General features: G+C 46.8%; 1 long non-coding RNA gene across 1 annotated transcript; it reads left to right on the top strand.

Moving 5' to 3' along the window:
* The first annotated feature begins 336 nt into the window (after positions 1-336).
* Positions 337-6,734, top strand: LOC126489526 (uncharacterized). Its single transcript, XR_007588953.1, has 3 exons — positions 337-522; positions 1,821-2,101; positions 5,737-6,734. It is a non-coding gene; the product is annotated as an uncharacterized lncRNA (long non-coding RNA).
* The last annotated feature ends 13,491 nt before the right edge of the window (positions 6,735-20,225 follow it).

Raw genomic sequence — 20,225 nt, 5'->3', positions numbered from 1 at the left:
ACTCTGCAGTGCTGCAATAATATACCATTATTTCTGTTTTACAGTCCTCTCCTTAAAGAAGCAAAGCGAATGTTTAAAACAGTACAAGACCCGCAGTCCCAGTTCAGGCTCAGGGTCTGTACTCTCCTTTCAGAATTGCGCATAATTGAAAACAATGCAAACCCCCGATGTGCTAAATGCCGCGTCATTAAAGCATTTTTTAAAATTTTTTGGGGGGATAAAAGATCGTTCTTGTGCTTGTGGTTATTTATTTATTTATTTATTTTTAGAAACCCCAAACAGGCTTGCTTCCTGTTCCCAGACTGACATCTGCCGGGGACCACAGGCTGGCGGGCTTGGAAGGCAGGCCCGCAGCCGGCTGCCACTCCGCGCCCTGGGGCTCCTCGGAGTCATCCGGAAGCCTGCGCGCCGCTGGGGCGGGACCCAAATTGGGCAACCGCCCGGGGGACCCCACTTTCTCCCGCGCTTCTAGCATCCGAGATAAAGGCTCAGAATGACACCGTCTTGGCACAGGATCCCCAGGTTGGTGGCTCTGGCAGGGAACTGATGGGCAGGGAAGAGTCGGACATAATTAAAAGCTTGGGCAGGATGTGTGACCCCCGTGTGATCCTCGCTGAAGTGCCACTAGGCCTGTGAACAGTTTCCTGCCTTCTGCTAGATAGTTGGCTGCATCGCTCACTTCTTTTGCCTTGGTTCCTCTTTTCTGCGCAGGATCTGGGATCCTGTAAAGCAGATCCCAATTCCACTCTCTTCATAGTTTACAACCAGGAGCCAAGCTGGCTTTGCCCTGCAGAACGAGAGGGCCCTTGGCCTATCTCAAGATTTACAGCAGTCTTTTCTATCACCATCACCTCCACAAGCCGGTGTCTTGGGAACCGAGCCTGGGAGGGTTTGCAGAAAAGGTCCTTCGCCTTCCTCACACCCACACTTCAGTGGGCTGATCCTCCTGCCCATCAGGTGGACAATCCGACCCTCCTATATCCCACCTTTTTCCCCTGGAGGGAAATGCTCACTCTCCTCTCTGACTGTAAGGATAAGGGATGTGCGAACGTGAGCGCAGGTGTGGGGTCCTGACTCCCTTGGACCTGGGGATACAAGCAGTGTGGTGTGGGTGCTGAGAACTAAACTCCTCTTAACCGCTAAGCCATCTTCCCCAGCTCCAGAGTAAAAAGCTGAATCGGAAATGGAAGGTCTGGTTTTGTGCTGTCTTTTCTTTTTCTTTCTTTCTTTCTTTCTTTCTTTCTTTCTTTCTTTCTCTCTCTCTCTCTCTCTCTCTCTCTCTCTCTCTTTCTTTCTTTCTTTCTTTCTTTCTTTTTTTCAAGATAGGGTTTCTCCTTGTTGCCCTGACTGTCTTGGAACTCTCTCTGTAGACCAGGCTGGCCTGCTTTTGCCTCTTCCCAAGTGCTGGGATTAAAGGTGTGCACCACCACTGCCGGACTAGAGAGTTTCTTGTAAGAATAAATTTAACTAAAAAGAGTAAACCAGTTAAGAAACAATAATAAACACATTGTAATATAAATTACTTTCTCTCTCTCTCTCTCTCTCTCTCTCTCTCTCTCTCTCTCTCCCTCCCTCCCTCCTTCCCTCCCTTCCTTCCTTTCCTTTTTCTCACTTTTTCCCATCCTTTAAAACCAAGATGGAGAATATGCATTGTCTTGGGATCCAGTTGGAACTTGCTCAGCGGGCACTTCCCTGTGAGACAGCCCTTCAGCCTCACCAAGGCAGACCTTCAGCCCCCGCACAACAGGCTTGCTCCTGCCAGAGGCCCTTACACATTAAACTCTACCCCCTCAAAAGGCTTCTTCTCTCTTCTTTTCCAGGCACTCCTGGCCCTTCTTCCAGTCTCTGCTCAGAACCGTTCTCTCCAGGGAGTCTTGTGAGCAGTTCGAAGGTCCCATGACCTACAGTACCCGTGCTGGGGAAAGACAGAGGTTTGGGTTTGGTGGTTCCTTAATTATACTCTGGAAGCTTAATTGATGGAGTGAATAACGGTAGCCACTGGCTACTGGACCCATTCACTATTCCAGTCCTCACAGCAACACCGGAAGGAAGGAAGTTTTAAGATTCCCCACGTTTCAGATCAAGAAATTGAGGCTCAGAGGTAGGAAGCTCCCTTCCCCAGGCTGCAGAAAGGCTGGAACAGTCAGAATTGCTCCACCCTTCCCTCTTGTTCTCCACTACAGAACAACAAGGGCTGAACACCATGTGAACATCACAGGGTTGCCAGGACAACAAGATAGCTAGGCAAGGAGTATCTTCAGAGTGCCAAGCCTTGGTGCAGGGTTCTCCAGGATTAGCTAGGTGGAAGCGGTCTGCTTCATGGCAGTCTCAGGCAGGAAGCCAGCAAGAGGCTGATTTCTGCTTCTCCTCTGTACATTTTTGTCTCTTCCCTGGAATCCTCCAGTTTGCCCGAAGCCAGGCAAGGCCTAACTGTGTTGTTATAGACTCTGCTCCGGGTTTACAATTTGAGCCTCTTCTTTTTAGCTCCTCAGAAAGAAAGATGTGGCCAATTTATGTTCTTTCATCCAGCACCCTGCACATGGGCCAAAACAAAGGAACTTGGCAGTCATGAAAAGAATAATAATGAAATGGGTGGATGGATGGATGGACGGATGGATGGATGGATAGACGGACGGATGGGTGGATGGATGGGTGGATGGACGGACGGGTGGATGGATGGATGGACGGACGGATGGATGGATGGATGGACGGGTGGGTGGATGGATGGGTGGGTGGATGGATGGATGGATGGATGGACGGATGGGTGGATGGGTGGATGGATGGATGGGTGGATGGGTGAATGGATGGATGGGTGGGTGGATGGACGGATGAGTGGATGGATGGATGGATGGACGGATGGGGGGGATGGATGGAAACTAACAAGGAATAGACACACTTTTGTCCTTAGACATTTCTAACACATTTGACACGCTGTGATTGAAGGGGAGAGAAAACTAACATTTCCCAGAGAACACTTCTCCAGCCAGATGTTCAGAGCCTTAAACAAAAAAGGGAAGAAAAAAAATAACCCTTCACGCCGCTTTGCGTTCTGTGCCCGCATCTCTAGTCAACTGATGTGGGAGTCATATTTAACACTTACGGTCTGCACTTGGGACTGACAAGTCAGAAATGGAGCACTTGACATTCATGATAAAGTTAAGACATATTAACCAGGATAGAATAAATGTGACGGTCTAATGCAGCTATTCTCAACCTGTGGGTCATGACCCCTCTGGGGGAATCAAATGACCCTTTCACAGGGGTCACCTAAGACCATGGAAAGCACAGATATTTACGTGGCAATTCATAACAGTAGCAAAACTACAATTATGAAGCAGAAAAGGAAACAGCTATAATTGGGGATCCCCACCACATGAGGAACTGTATTAAATGGTCTCAGTATTAGGAAGGTGGAGAACCACTGATCTAAGGTGATGTAGAAGTGCCGCCAGTATCAAGGAAAGAGCAGGTAGTACTAAGTGCCAGCCCAGGGCCACACAGTCCAGATATGACAACTGCCACCTGTGCTGGAAAAGTACAAAGATGATCCGGTGGTGATCTGAAACCTTACATCTCTGCAGTTTTCCTCAATAGTTGTGCATTCTGCAACCAAGATGGCAGTTGGTAATGGGGAAAAAGAAAACCACCTCTGCATTGCCCATGTCTGGGATTTTCCCTTGTTTACCCCCTGCACAGTACAGTAGGCGATGCTGCATGTAGTGTTTGCATAGCACGAGGCACTAACAGGCTAGAGATGACTTCAAGGTACATGTGAGGATCACCATAGGGTCTATGCAGATCCATGTCATGTTATATGAGGGGCCTGGGCACACGTGGGTTTTTGGTATCCACAAGGCTCCTGTCCCCAGCAGACACAGAGAAACTGTATTTAAGTGATTGCGACACGGTGATATGTCACTGACATGCAGTTGATCATACTGCATTGTCTAAGCATTTTCTACTCTTTCAAATTCAACAGTAAAGGGACGACACGTCCATTAATGAGTCTAGTTTTTAGAGGCAAACGTGGCTAAATATGGATGAGAGGACACTATTTTATCAGAGGGTACAGACCAGCCCATGAAGCTCGGGATGGCACTCTTAGGCGCTGCCATTTAGATTATAAGCTATTTATTTGTCTCCTTATTTACAATTAGCACCTGGTAATTTGCTGATCTTATGGAGTCCTTAGGATCTGTTACCATAGTTACCACCAGTGTAAATGCTACACTATATAAAAGAAACAATTTAGAAATGGCTGGCTATTAAGCGGCACCTATTTAACCGGTTTGGGAGATATTTTATTCTGGGGGAAGCCTCACATCTTGGTCCCACTTCAAAGTCTATGCATTAAGTTTTTGATGGGCTTTAAGATGCTTTCCAGGGCCTCATGCTCGCACAGGAGGGAGCTGAATGGTTTTCAAAGAGAGCCCTGAAGAAAGTGGCGCCTTCGAGAAAACAAGTGCAAAGGCTGGGGGCCGTGCAATGGCTGGGGGGGGGGGCGTGCAATGGTTGGGGGTGTGTGCAATGGCTGGGGGTGTGTGCAATGGCTGGGGGGCTGTGCAATGCCTGGGGGGCCGTGCAAAGGCTGGGGAGCTGTGCAAAGGCTGGGGAGCTGTGCAATGGCCGGGGAGCCGTACAATCTCATTTAAAAGGTGTTCAAAAGCCACCGAGAATAGCAGCATCTCCTCCCACAAGCCCAGAGGTTCCCAGCTGCTGTGCCCAAGCCTTTCGCGCCCATCCTCCAGCAGGACAGATGGAATCCACAGATGAAAGGGCCTCCCATTGCTCTTCTTTCTGTCACCGACTATAGGCTGTAGGGCCACCCTCTTGGTATCCACCTGGCTCTTTAACAGACCACTGAGAAGCCATTTGCAGAATTTCCAGGCTATGGCCCACAAACCCATTACCTTGGTATGAGGGGTGACAGATGTTTCCAGATGTGACCCCTCTACACCACCTCTCCATCTCTGAACTTTCTTCCATGTAAGCAGATGAAGCAGAGTGCTAAGGAAGACCTCTGCTGCAGCAGGAGACAAAACCACCCAAGTTCTCAGCAGGATTCAGATGTCTTCACCTCTCAGAAGAAGAAAGAAAAAGAGAAGGGGGAGAAGGGAAAAGGAGGGAGGGTCAGAAAGAGGAGGGGGAGAAGGGAAGAGGAGGGAGGGTCAAGAAGAAGAGGGGGAGGCAGAAGTAGAGGGACAGTGTCTAGGGGTGGCTCAGCAGCGCCTCTCAGGCTGGCCAGGGGGATGGTGATACGGTCAGCAAGGCCTTAGACTTGGGAGTTAGAGGAGATGGGTAGGACAGGCCTGAAGGAACAGGAAGCAGCAAGGCTGGGGTCTGGAGAGGGCACTATTCCACCCCAAAGCCAGAGGATCCCTTTGTTTTGAGTAAATTCTAAGAGACAAGCCTGGGTCTCATACTTGGCAGAATCATATGTACAGGGATTTGGGGGCATCTGAGCAATGACTATTGTGCCTGGGTATCCCAGAAGTTGGGGTATCCCTGGGGTACATGAGAGAATTCCATTAAAGAAGGAACTTAAGGTACTTTCCCCCCTCAATTGGAAGAAAAGGACTCCAAATCAAAAATTAATTTCTTGTAGATTTCAGTCCCTAGGCTGAGATTTACACTCGTGTCCTATGTGTGGGAAATGCTTATTTTACAAAGTCAGGCGGACTTCTTTCTTGCAGGATTTCTCAGAAATTTAATATTTGAAAATATTCCATTCGGTAGATAACTGGAGTGCTGGCAGATGATTAATGACCAACTTGAGAATTAAATCCGGGCTTAAAAGCCTTGATTTATAATGTCGCAACTTCCACGGTGGAAACCCCTCGGGCCTGTGGAGGACTTTGTCGTTCCGTGACCCCAATCCCAGCTCTGACACCCTAACAAGCAGGGGTGATCCAGAGGGCTCCTCTCCATGACAGTCAGTGAACTCACATGCAAAACTCCACTTTGCCCGACAGTAACACGGCTCGAGGCCCTGTGCTCTCATGAAGCAAACCATCAGCTTCTCGGCTCCTCGCAATCGTTCCACATAAACGGCTTGCTTTTCCTTTCCTTTGAGAAACTCCTTCACTGCCGACAGCGGGCTGACCTTGCTTCTCTTGCAGTCACAGCCTCCGGAGTTGTGGGGGGAGCACAGGTGTGCCTTATCGTGTTCCTCTAAGTGACGGTACTCGCGCCAACCTGACTGGCAAAAAGAACGTGGGAAAGGCAGGGTTCCTGTGCTGAATTGACTATGCTCTATGATGGCCTCATCAGTCCTGTGTGTTACTGCTCATGCCTCTGTGGACAGCTATGTACCCAAGGTGCTTGGGAAAGCAACACTGTGTGACTTCGAAGCCTGCATGAGAGACAGCATCCATCACTTTTGCTCTGTTCTTTCTTGGGCTCTCTCAATGGAGGTCAAGATGAGCTGAGCATCGGACTTTCTGAATGACTCCAGGGACAGCGACAGCGCCAGAGTCTCAATTTGCTTCTGGAAGGATGACCCCACCCCCACCCCAGAAGGGAGAGCCTGCTGCTCAGTCAAGCCCGTCCATGGCCACAGCACAGCCATGCTGGAGCTTCTGGCTCAGAGAATCTGCTAGATGATGTTGTTTTAAGATGCTAAATTTGGGGGGTAATTTGTTACGCCACATGATATAATTAATGCAAAACCTAATCTGTAGGAGCATTTTAACTTAAAAGGGAAGAAAAGATGAAAATGAATAAAGAGAAATATGTGAAGCCAACCAGCATGTGGATAATTACGTCCTGATTGTTACAGAGTTCTAAGAAGGGGTGGGGGAGGAGGCATACAGAGGGGAAACAAGAGGCTTATTTACCAAGCTTTCCAGAGGTTATTTTAGAAGGAAAAGGAACCCGAAGTAAGGCAAGACCCTTTGTAGAGTACTCTCCTTTGAGCAGAAACCAAACCTTGAGTTCATCCCAATGGTCTTTGTAATTTTGTTTTGTTTTTTGTTTTTCAAGACAGGGTTTCTCTGGAGCCAGACCTGGAATTAGTTCTTGTAGACCAGGCTGGCCTCAAACTCACAGAGAGACCTGCCTCTGCTTCCCAAGTGCTGGGATTAAAGGTGTGCACCACCACTGCCTGCCTTAATGGTCTTTGTAAAATTGTGAAACTCATTGGAAAATCCAAGGTCTATCTTGAAGCCCAACACGGCAGTGCAACACTGTAGTCCCACCGCTTGGGAATCGGAAGAGGGAAGATCATGTGAGCTCAGCTGTGGGAGGTGGATGACGTCCTAAGGCAATGTATGTTGTTGATATGAGCCCAGCCATGGCAAAGACTCTAACGCCTCAGATCCATGGGAATGGCAAAGTCTTCCCTGGGCAAGGGTCAGAGGAATGGCAAAGCCTTCCTTTGGTTCAAGTCCTAGTGTCTACAAAGACTGACCAGTGTGAGCTTCCTCCTCTGGAGGCCCTGATAACTGCAACCCAAGACTGCTTCTGCAGAGACCTCACGCGGAGTCCCCCTTGCATGGTACACATCAGTTCACCCCACCCACACACTATGCTTCTGGGATGTGTAGCTGGTGTCGCCCTTCAGAACAACACATCACACACACACACACACACCATACATATACAAAGGTACAACAAAACAGATTCAGATCTTTGGAATGCTAGATGAAGAGTCTTTTCTTTCTTTTTCTTTCTTTCTACTCTTGTAAAGTCATCTAGACTTAAAAATTAACTAAAATTAAAAAGTGTCTTACCAGTCTGCAATCTGTCATCACCGATCGCTAATCACCACAGAAAGTCAGGGTAATTATTAGATTGGATTAAATGATAGAATCAGAAGTTTCAGTTCTTGGGGACTTGGTTTCCATGCTGGAGAAATAGATAATTTCTATTTGGTTGAAAGGAACGAACAAACAAACAAACAAAAGCTCCTCAATTGACCAGAGAAAATTGGTGGCTCTCCATGTCCTTTCTTGGTTTCCACTTGCCTTTTGTCAAGGAGGCCAAATTCGAGGCTGTGGAAACGCTGGCCGCATCAGCATGCCCACAAAACGTTCATTTTGCCTGAGTCTCAATCAACACCTTGGGGAAGCTTGTTTAAACCAAAGGGAAAATCAAAGTGCACGAATAAACATCTTGAAGGAAGAGCAGCCGAATAAAAAGTAAATAGGCACAAAGCAGTCAGTCTCATCAATAGTTAGGGAAGGTGCAGACTAAAATGTAGGGAGAGTGATTAACTAAAACCATTGCAGAAGGACGAAGTCTAAAAAGTTCGTTAGTGTTCAGCAGTGGGAGCTAGGGGGACCCGGGTAACTCACTGGTGGCTGGGATGTAAGTTGGCAGAATCTTTCCAGACAAGCTGAGGACCCTTAGCGTGACGTTGCATGCACAAACCCCTTGTCCCAGCAGTTCCGTTCCTCACTTTCTCCTTGCCGTGACTGTATGAGGAAGAAAAGTTTCAAGACATTCCCTTCAGCCTTTAGGGAGATAATCAGTTAGACATCTCAACGTGTAGAACATGGGGCTTGCTAAGAAAACAAACGGTAGCAAGTAATACATAGTGCTGGCTTATTTTCTATAGATTTATGAAGTTGTGCAATCAGCCAAGAGCCCTTGCAGTTGGTTCATTCTTGTCTTTTGATGGGGCAGGCATGAAGGGAAATACCACTCAGCCATCAAAAAGCTCAGAAGTAGGTCCAGATGTGAACACAAGAAGAACACTCATAAAATAAGAAGTTTCAGACCATGCTGGGGAGCATAATCTTATTTCTGATTAAAATAGTTTTCTATAACAATATGCATACATATGTGCTTATATTTATGGAGAAAATGTCTGCAATGCAGAAGAACCAGAAATAAACAGCCAGCAGGGAGGCCTTCTGGGAAGGTATAGAAGGAGGAAGATTCTTCTGTTTGATTTATTTATTTTTATTTATTTATTAATAGTGTTCAGAGCCTTGGCAGATGTCAGAGGCCTCAAGCCTGCCTTTCTTCTAACACTAATCTTGTGCCTGGGGTGTTCTAGCCAAACCTTTCGTGGCTGGAAGACATATAGACTAAAAAAAGGTAGAAAGTCCAGAGACAAAAACACAGTTAAAGAGAAACAGGATAATTTAAGTTAGAAAAGCTGGCAAGAAACAAGACAAGCTAAGGCCGGGCATTCATACCTAAGAGTAAGTCTCAAGTGTATTTATCTGGGAGCTGGGTGGTGGGCCCCCAAAGGGAAGGGGAACAACTACAATAGTGGGAACTGTTCAATACATGAGCTTATGGGAAAAGTTTCCACAAACCCCCCACCCCCAGTTTACCCAGATCTCATCTGTTTCCCCTTCCTAGGGGCATCTGTATGTGCCTCTTAGGGTCTTCCTTGTTACCTAGCTTCTCTGGGACTATAGATTGTAGCCTGGTTATCCTTTGCTTTTTATCTAATATCCACTCATGAGTGAGTACATACTGTGTTTGTCTTTCTGGGTCTGGGTTACCTCACTCAGGATGATTTTTTTCTAGGTCCATCCATTTGCCTGCAAATTTCATGATGTCATTGTTTTGTTTTGTTTTGTTTTTAAAAACCACTGAGTAATACTCCATTGTGTAAATGTACCTTTTTTTATCCATTCTTTTTTTTTTTAAGATTTATTTATTTATTATGTATATAGTATTCTCAGTATTCTGTCTGCATGTATGCCTGCAGGCCAGAAGAGGGCACCAGACCCCATTACAGATGGTTGTGAGCCACCACGGGGTTGCTGGGAATTGAACTCAGGACCTTTGGAAGAACAGGCAGTGCTCTTAACCACTGAGCCATCTCTCCAGCCCCCTTTTTTTTATCCATTCTTGAGTTGAGGGGTATCTAGGTTGTTTCCAGATAGGAATAATGCTTCTGTGAATATATTAGAGCACATGTTCTTATTACTGGTATGATTGAGCATCCTTTAGGTATATGCCCAAGTTTGGTATAGCTGGTTCTTGAGGTACATTGAGAAACCACCATATTGATTTCCAAAGTGGCTGTACAAGTTTGCACTCCCACCAGCAGTAGAAGAATGTTCCCCTTACTCCACATCCTCACCAACATAGGCTGTTAACATTTTGATCTTAGCCATTCTGACAGGTGTAAGATGGTATCTCACAGTCATTTTGATTTGCATTTCCCAAATAGAGAAGGATGTTGAACAATTCTTCAAGCATTTCTCTGCCACTTGAGATTCTTCTGTTGAGAATTCTCTGTTTAAATCTGTACCCCACTTTTTAATTGGATTGTTTAGGAGTTTGATGTCTAGTTTTTTGAGTTCTTTATATATTTTGGAGATCATCCCTATGTCTGATGTGGGGTTGACAAAGAACTTTTCCCATTCCGTAGGCTGACCAGGGCGACTCGTATAAATAAAACTTTCGACTGAGGCTGGCTTACAGTTCAGAGGTTTAGTCCATTATTGTCATGTCGGGAAGCATGGCTCGTAAACAGGCAGATCTGGTGCTGGAGAAGCAGTTGAGAGATCTGGATCCTCAGGCAGCCAGGAAAGAGTGACACTGGACCTGGCTTGAGCGTCTGAAGCCGCAAAGCCCACCCCCAGTGACTCGCTTCCTCCAACAAGGCCACCCCCACTCTAACTAGGTCACACCTCCTAATAATGGCACTTCCCAAGAATCTATGGGGCCGTTCTCGTTCAAACCCCTACACTCACACTGGATGGAGATACACTGAGCTCATCAAAGGCTATCACTACACGCAGGCTTCTAATTCATTATGGGGACAACATAAAGCTAAAAATCAGAAGAGCCGCACAGAATCTGGGACCCTGTCTCAGAAAGGAGAGAGAGCATGCGCAAGAGATTCTGGCTGAACCGGCGGTGGTCTTTCCTGCTGTGTCTAGGCTCATGTTTATGAGATTTAAGGAACAGCTTTCATACTTCAGCTCTCATTCTGGCAAAGCAGGAGATGAATTATTCAGTTCACTTGCTGTAGTCTGTGCTCTACATGGAATTTGAAAGTAAGTTCAATAACCCACAATACAACGCTCCTCGGCCCACAGTTCTGCTGACTAAATTGACAGAAAATGCTTTGGTCCTAACTTGACCAGTATACCTTTCTCTCTTTCCTCTCCACTCCAGACCATCTCACTAAGCAAGTAAGGCATGCCAACTCCCCAAACTAAACCTGTCTCAAATACCTTAAAAACAAAGACTTCTCCGAAGGAAGGAAAATTGTGTATCCTTTAGACTCGTTGCATGGTTTATTCTAGCATCTGGGCGAATGCTAGATTGCAATTGTTTTGCTTATTACAATGCATCAGGGCTCCCCTAAAGCTGTTTTCTTCCCTAATCACCTTAATTGTTCTGGCAGCTCGAGGCCAGACGTTTGGTGGTTGATTCTCTAAATCTCCACAGACTGGTCATCTGTTAAACTGACCTAGCGGTCACCAAGCTTGTCTGTGCTGCCACGTTACAGGGACACAATGAGAAGACACAAAAGGGGTAAAAAGAAGAAAAACTGGTCATACTATTAAATATCCCCCGATTTAAACATGCCAAGGATTCTAAGAGAGCAGGGCACAGAGATCCGTGCACAGCACGCTCACTGCTGCACCTTCAACAGCCAAGACAGGGAGCCAGTCATCCACAGATGAAATTTATTCAGTTGCAAAAAAGAAGGAAATTGTGACGTAAGCAGGGAAGTAGATGGAACCGTCTATCATTATGCTAAGCAAAACAAGCCACGTTCAGAAAGACAAAGCACCTTATTTTTTTTTCCTCATTTGCTGCACCCACATTTAAATGCACACACAGCACACATACAATTTTGTTCTAATACGACCTGTATTCTATTGGCCCTTTTTCTCCCTAACCCAACTCATTAAGTTAAGGACACACACATCTGGGCACGTGTGTGTGCTTGTGTGGTGAAAACAGAACACAACGTTGAGAAGGGAAGAAAAGATAGGCGGGAAGGAGAGAGGGGGACAAGAGAGGGTAGGGAATGGAAATGTGTATGTGACATAAACAGAAGGGGGGATTGTGTGGGAGGAAGGCAGGGACCAGTGAGAAAAGAAGGGAGTGGGGAGGGCAAATAGTAAAATTGTGTGTGTATGAAAACGCTATCATGGAAATCATTGCCTAAAAATTAAAAATATATTAACCATAGAACAAATTTAAGCCTCTAAGTATAAAGTGAGTGACTGCTAAAACTACAGACAATAAAGTCACTAATGCCCCGTCTTAAGGATGAGTTGAAGCTCTGAGTTTTGACAATATGGCGTGGTTTACAACAATTAGGGAAAAGCCAGCCCTGGGCACTAGGAGAGGTTATTACTGGTGGTTTTCCAGTACTTCCCAAAGGCTGACCCGATTAGGAACTCAAATTCTAACCTAGAAAGTTAAAATGTACACACCCACCCACACATGCACACACGCGTGTGCACACACACGAGAGCTCTACACTGGCTCCAGAGGAATACTGGTGTTCTCTCTTCTGTAGGTCGGTCACTAAACAGTATTTACTTGTCATCCCGTTTAGCCAATATGTCTGAACAAATGGGAAGATGAAAACACCTCCCTTCAACAGCGCTCTGGGCTAGTCAACACATTTAACAGGTTGTTAAGGAACCATGGCTTGACCACCCAAGTGGTGGACAGGGAGTCAGGATGCAGAGTGGTAGCTGGAAATCCTCGGGGGCTGGGAGTTTTGGGGAGTCAGGAGTGCATGGAGGCTCCCATCTGCAGTGTACTCCGCTAAAAGCGGCTTTAGTAATGAGGGTGCTTAGCTCTTACCTAAAACAAGAAGTCTGTGGAGAGGCAGCTAGTTCGTTACTCACGCCCGGGGCCAGGCTCTCTGCCCTTAGCCTGCCCTCCCTTTGCGGACCTCCAGACAGTGTTCTTGAATCCACCCCCTCCTCCCTCACTTTCTCTTTCTTCAGTTCAGGGGACGCTGTCCAAGTTGCCCTAGTACTTACTGAACTACATCCCTAGCTCTGTCTACCTGTTTTCAAATGAAAGAAAAGACAGGGTGTCCAGATAGTTCTGGGATTCAGGTCCTCACAGAAGGAGGAGAGGGGGAGTATCTCTAATGGGGAGGAGAATCTCCTCCAAAGTTCTGCCAAGCCCCCTCTCCAGACCTCACGTGTGTGTCTCAGGCTGGAGCCCACTCAGCAGCTGCCATTGACAAGGAGGGGGCTATCAGAATACCTTGAGACGATCTGGGGGTGCTCACTCATTGACTGAGATGTTGTGAGCAAAGGAAAGGGGTGGTGTGCGCGTGAGGTCGTTCCGAGCAAACAGTCCCCAGAGGCATTAGCTCCTGCAAAGCGAGGCACTGGTCCCAAAGCTGGAGCCGCTCACTACTGCTGAAAGACGCGGAATACAGACCTCAGTCCCGGCATATATCCTGTGAGGGCTAAAGTTAGGTTTTAAGTTTAAATTACCGCGCTTAGGAGATCTACAAGGACAGATAACTTCCTGGAACGCTGGGGGCTGTTGTTCACGTGAGAGAACAAGCCGCGGGTTTTCACTTCTGTAAACAAGGATGGGAGCCCCAACTGCACAGGAAGTGTTTGATCACACGGAGTCGGGGGTACATAGGCCAGAACTATGTCAGGATGTATGTCTGTGCCCGATCAGACAAAGGTGGGACAAAGTTTCCCTTTGTAAACACCAGGCACTCTCTTGGAATCCCAGGTATGAACCTGGCCAGTATCTACTGTTTTACTCAAATTTGGTTAAAAAAAAAATTGTAATGTTTTTATTCTTGTCCCGGTGGGATTAACAATCCTATTCAGGCCGGGCGGTGGTGGCACACGCCTTTAATCCCAGCACTCGGGACGCAGAGGCAGGTGGATCTCTGTGAGTTCAAGGCCAGCCTGGTCTACAAGAGCTAGTTCCAGGACAGGAACCAAAAAGCTACAGAGAAACCCTGTCTTGAAAATCCAATAAATAAATAAATAAATAGATAAAAAATAAAAAAAAGGAGGTTAAAAAAAAACAATCCTATTCAGCTTTAGAGGAGTTAAAGACAAAGCAGATCCTTTCCTTGGACATCCGTTTGGCCAGGTCCATATCTTAGAAATAAAATCCTTCACTAAATCTATTTTCAAGTTAAATAAAAAAAAGGAAAAGGAATAAGGTTCTAAAGTTCCTGGAAGTCATCCCCAAATGACAGATACAGCAAGCCAAATGGCGGAAATCACTAACCCACAACTTCTGACCAAAGTAAGTAAGCTTGCTGTCATCCTGTGTTGAGAGGAGCGGAAGAGCGGATGTCAAGAAAACCTTGAATTTTAAAGCGAGGGTGTGCAGAGCCGCAAGAGAGACATTAGTAAATAGGGTTCCATTAGTCCACGTGGGCAAGAGCCTCCGAAGTTCAAGAGGTGGTCTCTCTCGGCTACGGCTGTGGCGGCGGCGGCAGTGGTGGCGTTCAGGGCATTTCAAAGGGTTGAAAGGGAAAGCTACGGCAGCTCACACGTGCTCACTCGGGACCCGCATGTACACACGCAGTCTGTATTGTTGATGACAGCAGCTAGACTGGCTGGATTATACTAAAAAGTTGACAGTATCTCCTTTAGAAAGGTAGCGACCCTAAAAGTTGCTCTGACTTGGAGCACAAAACTAGAGAACTCAAAGGTCACCTTGACCCCGAGTCACAGAGAGGGGTGACTTGAGCTGCAGTCACCACAGCTCTTCTCTGGGCAGCTCATGGGCCCAGGAATCGTTATCCTAGATGAAATAGGATCCAGATCTTCCCACCATCTAGTAACTAAAGGGTTAATGAATGCAGGTGCCTGGGGTTCTGAGCCAGCCTTGGAATTTAGACAAACACACTGGAGTTGCGAAGATGCGATCTTCACGATCTTCACAAGGCATCCTTCATGAATGTTGTCTTCCTGTCTGTAGTCATCTAACATTCTCCACAGCATCTGACTTTCAGCGTCACACCAGCTGCTGATTCTTTCTCGAAGGATCATGCCTTTGGTGTTTGTCTGCAATGCTATCCCCACACCCTCTAACTCTATAGTCTTGTACTTTATACTTAGGTCTGTGATGCGTTTTGAGGTCCCTTTTGAGTGACTTGTTGTTACGGGCTTCCGGTCTATGTTTAGATGTTTCTTTCCTGTCTAGTCATCCCAGTACTGAAAGTCCTGAAGTTGTTCATTTGCTTGAGGCCAGGTTTTCTTTATTATGTAGCTGCATCCTCCCCATCATGATGGACCGCTGAGAGAGACCTCATGCCGAGAGCTAAAACAAACTTTTCCTTCCTTAAAAAATTATTTTTATCTCTTGTGTACAGGGTTTTGCCAGCATGTTTAGTCTGTGCACTACACACACACTTAGTGGCTTCAGAGGCCAGAAGAGAACATTGGGTCCCCTGGGTTTGGAGTTACAGACAGTTGTGAGCTGCCACGTGGGGGCTGGAAATTGAACCCCGGTCCTCTGGAAGAACAGTCAGTGCTCTTAAGTGCTGAGCCAACTCTGCAGCCCTAAACCCGTTCTTCAAGTTGTCAAGACAAAAAAAAGTAACTCAGGTGGGGGATCTGTGTTGGGAGGAAGCCACTTGTTCATCCCAGTTGCCCAGAACCAAAATAACCACACAGAAACTGTGTAATTTAAATCACTGATTGGCCCATTAACTCTAACTTTTTATTGGCTAACTCTTACATATGAATTTAACCCATTTATATTAATCTGTGTATTGCCACGTGGCTGTGGCTTACCAGCTAAAATTCCCAGCATCTGTCTCTGGAGGCTCCATGGCTTCTCTCTGACTCTGCCTTCCTCCTCCCATGCTATAGGCCAGGGCAGTTTTTATTCATTCACCAATAAAAGCAACACATAGACAGAAGGACCTCCCACGCCAGGTCTATGTCAGGTCCATGTTATTTCTTTGATATCAAGTCCTTCCTTCCCCCACCCATACTGCCATGAGTCATAGACTTTTCGGTGCTGACTGACATTGATCGACCAGAAGAGATCCTTGTCTTCCGTCTTCACACACTCAACCCCACCATTCCACCCTTTCCTTCCTACCCCAGTCAACGCCTCTGTATCCAGCTGCTCAGGTTAAAAAATTAGAAGTCAATTTAATTAAAGTAAGTTTTTGAGAGAGGGTCTCTTTGAGTCAGGGTGAACTGGAACTCATTTTGTCACCAAGGAGGACCTGAACTTAGCTTCCTGTCTCTGCCTCCTGAGTACTGGATTACAGGCCTGAGCCACACCTGGTCAGAGTTATTCGTGTGTGTGTGTGTGTGTGTGTGTGTGTGTGTGTGCGCGCGCGTGTGTGTACACACTTGCACGCATGGCCAGAGGTCAAGGTTGGATGTCTTCTTTAACTGCTCTCCACCTTTTTTGAGACAAGTTCTCTCACTGAACCTAAAGTTCCCGATTTGCCAAGACTGGCTGGCTAGCAAGAGCAAGGGATTTCCTGTCTGAGTCCCCAGCGCTGGCAGCCACGCCCAGATTTTACACGGGAGCTGGGGATTTGAACTCAGATCTTCATGCTTGCACAGCAGGCTTGTTACCAACGGAATCTTCTCCCCAACTGCAGAAGCCATTCCCAGTGCTTCGTTCCACTTACATCCATTCTATGCATCTTGTCAATTCTTCCTGCCGCAAGCGGATGCAGCAGGCTGCCTCTATTCCCGCCATTCTATGCATCTTGTCAATTCTTCCTGCCGCAAGCGGATGCAGCAGGCTGCCTCTATTCCCGCTCAGTTCCTGTCCAGAGTCAGTCTCATTGGTTCCACTATGCTGGGTCTCCCTCTTGTGTGAAGCCCTTTCATCTTAAAAGAAGACACGAGGATTTACCATACTTCTGAGATTCAGTCTTAAAAGGAAACCATCAGCCCGGGGAGCCTGAGTGTTTGTGATGAGGATGTGGTTGAGAGTTGAGGCTCTCGAGGTTGCAGTCCTTTGGAGGGAAGGTAAACCCCTGGTCTTACACAGCCACACAGAACTACTGAGCATCGGGAATGTGCCTGGTGTGGCCCAAGCCCTGCTGTGAGATTTGCAGGGCTTCTGAGAGCAGTCCTCATCGGAAAGTATTTGGGACCACACGTGTTTTAGACTACAGAGGTGTTCAGATCTAGGAACATGTGCATAGATCTCACTTGATTGAACATTTCTAACCCCAAACCCTAAATGGTTCAAATCCAAAAGCCTTTCCCATCAGTGTTCAAAACACTTTGGATTAAGGACGCTTAACCCGTACGGGGAAAAAAAAAAAAAATCTAAAACGTATCAGTAATTTTAAGGTTGGTCACACTTTGGACCACTTGGCATGCACACCGGGTTAATAAAGTACATTATAAAGACGAATTTTGTTTCTCTTCTTTAAAAATGTGGCTACTAGCCAGGTGTGGTGGTATACACCTGTAATTCCAGCACCTGGGGGTCAGAGGCAGGAGGATTCCCAAGTTTCAAGTTAGCCTGATCATTACAGTGAGTTATAAACCACACCATAGTGAGATTCTGTCTCAAAATCCACACCAAACAGAAAGAAAGTGGCCATTAGAAACAGACACGACCCCCAGCACTTCTTTGGGACAGGCAGCTGCAGTTCTGGCCTCTGGCACTCCCCTTCCTGCTCCCTTCTGCCCAGTCTCTCCTCTTCTGCGCTGCCACCAGCAGTTGGGGCTTCCTCACAGCCAGCTTGGGACTGGAAGGACTGGGTGGACAACAGGAGGGGCAGGGTGCCAGCCAACCTTTTAGAATCTACATCCACCCTTAGACTTTAGAACTCACAGAGATCTGTCTGTCTCCACCTCTGGAGTGCCGGGATTAAAGGCGTGACCACCACCACCTGGCCCACAGCAGCTTTTTAATAAAACTGGAGAGGACCTGGAACTATGAATGGAACACAGCCCAGCTGTGACACGTTCTCGGCACACTCTAAGGCAACCAAGACGGGGCTTCACAGACGCTCCTCCCCTGCCCCAAATAGCAATATGCACAGGGACCAGAAGCGCCAACACAGACAGCACCGTCCTTTCCTTCCGTATCTGGTGGCCACACAAGCAGGCTACCACGTGAAGGCGTCTTTCTTAGCTGCTGAGTGTCGGCACGGAGAGGATCTGAGGTGACACAGGAGGTCAACCTTAGTCCTGAGAAACAAACACTGGAGGGGGAGAGCTGGATCCGAGGATCCCAACGCTGACCACGCTCCTCCCGTCTCTTTAGGAAGCCCGCCTTACCAGGAGCTGTGCTCTGTGCGTCATCGTTGGCTTTCTGCCTTTTGAGAAAGTATCTGTAATTATCTGTGCTCATCACTCACTGTGACCTTAGTGACAAGAATAATGAACTGACTTACGGATCAAGTGAGGCAAATGTTTCTTTCCTTTCTTCTTTGGTTTTTCGAGACAGGGTTTCCTTGTGTAGTTCTGGATGTCCTGGAACTTGCTCTGTAGACCAGGCTGGCCTCGAACTCACAGAGATCCACCTGCCTCTGTCTCCCGAGTGCTGGGATTACAGGTGTCTCCCACCACCACCTGGCAGACAAATGTGTCCTTAATAGAGAACATCTACTTATCTCTCTCCCAACTTTACTTACCCCAGCAAGTTTCTATTGTGTGATTTTGTCTGTTGAGTGGATGGACATGAGAAAGGACCCTGCTCACGTAAGCAACCGAGAACTTACTAGGTGCTGAGTGGTTTTTGTCATTTTGCTGTCTAAATTCCATCCTAACTAATGACCTACATTGACTCAGACTGCTCAAGGAACTGGTCTAACCAAGACCACACAGATTGGAAGCAGCACAAACAGCTAGGATACAAACCTTAGCTGGCTTCCTTAGACCTTCAAGGCCAAGGACCAGACCGTGTATTGAGATGTGCTCGTGCGTGCGTGCGCGTGTGTGTGCGTATGTTTGTGAGATGAGTCTTCTCTATTTTCAACTAATTGCAACACAGGGCTTTTTACGGAGGTGTGAGCTTGTAGGTGAGTCAGGGGATTTACAGATCATGGAGGTAACTCAAGAACTGTCAATAACTTTAGTTCTTTTGAGGCAGGTTCTTATTTTGTAGCCCAGGCGGGCCTCACATGTGTGCACCACCTAACCCAGAAAGAACTGTCAGCAAAAAATTTGTAATTGCATTTTAATTCATGTTGTGTGCGTGTGTGTGTGTGTGTGAGCACACATGCAGGAGGACAACTTGCAATAAGTTGGTTCCTTCCTTGTATCACACGGGTCCTGACTGAACCGGGGCTGGCAGGTTTGGCAGCAAGTGGCCGTACTCTCTAGGTCATCCTGCTAGCTCAGAACTGCTGGTTTTTCTAAGGGCCCCCTAAACAATTGTAAGGAACCAACATCACTCCAAAGGCAAACCCTTCTTTTAGCATACTGTGTTTCTACAGCTTAAAAATGTGTGAGAAGCAACGTTTCCAATTTAAGGAGCCGTAAGATCTAACATGTCTGAAGGTCTGTTAAGACAGCGTTAAATGAAACAGACAGGCTAGGAAACACGGGACAAAGTGACTCGCCCTGACTTGGGATGTCAGAGGTAGTCACCATCGGAGCACTGGTAATACGGCAGGGCCAACTCACAGTGATCAGCAGTGGGCGGCATTCCAATACCGGAACTGATAAAACACTTGGGGGAAGACTAACCCAGCATGCTGCTGGTGTATTATACACGAACAAAACCTTTATTCATAATTAAATGAGTCATGAACCATGAAGAGGACTTGGCTTCTTCAACAGCCCTGGTTCTGATCCAAGCCATGCCGAATGCCATGCGAAAGTTAGAAAGACAACCTGAGAAAATCCAGCTAGAGCCATCAAAACACTTTTTCAAGCTTTTGGCACCAATCAATCTCCTGGGTACAGATTTGTTTGGGATGAAGCTAGACAGGTGCAAACACATTTACCTAACATTCTAAAAACACAAACTATGTTTTATACATATGTATCATTGAAAACATTTCATATACCTTTTTATCCACAGGCAACAGTTCCTCGAATTCCAAACATCAGTAGAAAATTCAATTTTGCACATTGTACATTTTCAGCATCTCATTTCCACCCTAACAAATGTAGCTGCCTCAAAACAGTCTTCTGTCTCCTGTTACTGGTCCCTTCCCCTGGTGCGCAAGCATCACATTAGAAGTTAGAAGCTTTTAAACAGATCCATGCAGGTTACTTACTGTCTTTGTGTTACCAGAATGCCCGGCAGTGCTAAGCTATGGTAGTGCTAATGCAGACAGAGGAGAACCAGCAACCATGGCCAACACTGCTGGTAGCTTTGCTTTGTCTCGCAGTCACCACAGT

The sequence above is a fragment of the Alexandromys fortis genome, unplaced genomic scaffold, assembly GCF_014885135.2.
Source record: "Alexandromys fortis isolate MF-2015 unplaced genomic scaffold, M_Fortis_MF-2015_v1.1 scaffold_8_9099976_23576923, whole genome shotgun sequence".
NCBI classification, from domain to species: domain Eukaryota; kingdom Metazoa; phylum Chordata; class Mammalia; order Rodentia; family Cricetidae; genus Alexandromys; species Alexandromys fortis.
Note: the sequence above shows the minus strand (reverse complement) of the source record. Positions and strands in the feature narration are given on the sequence as shown.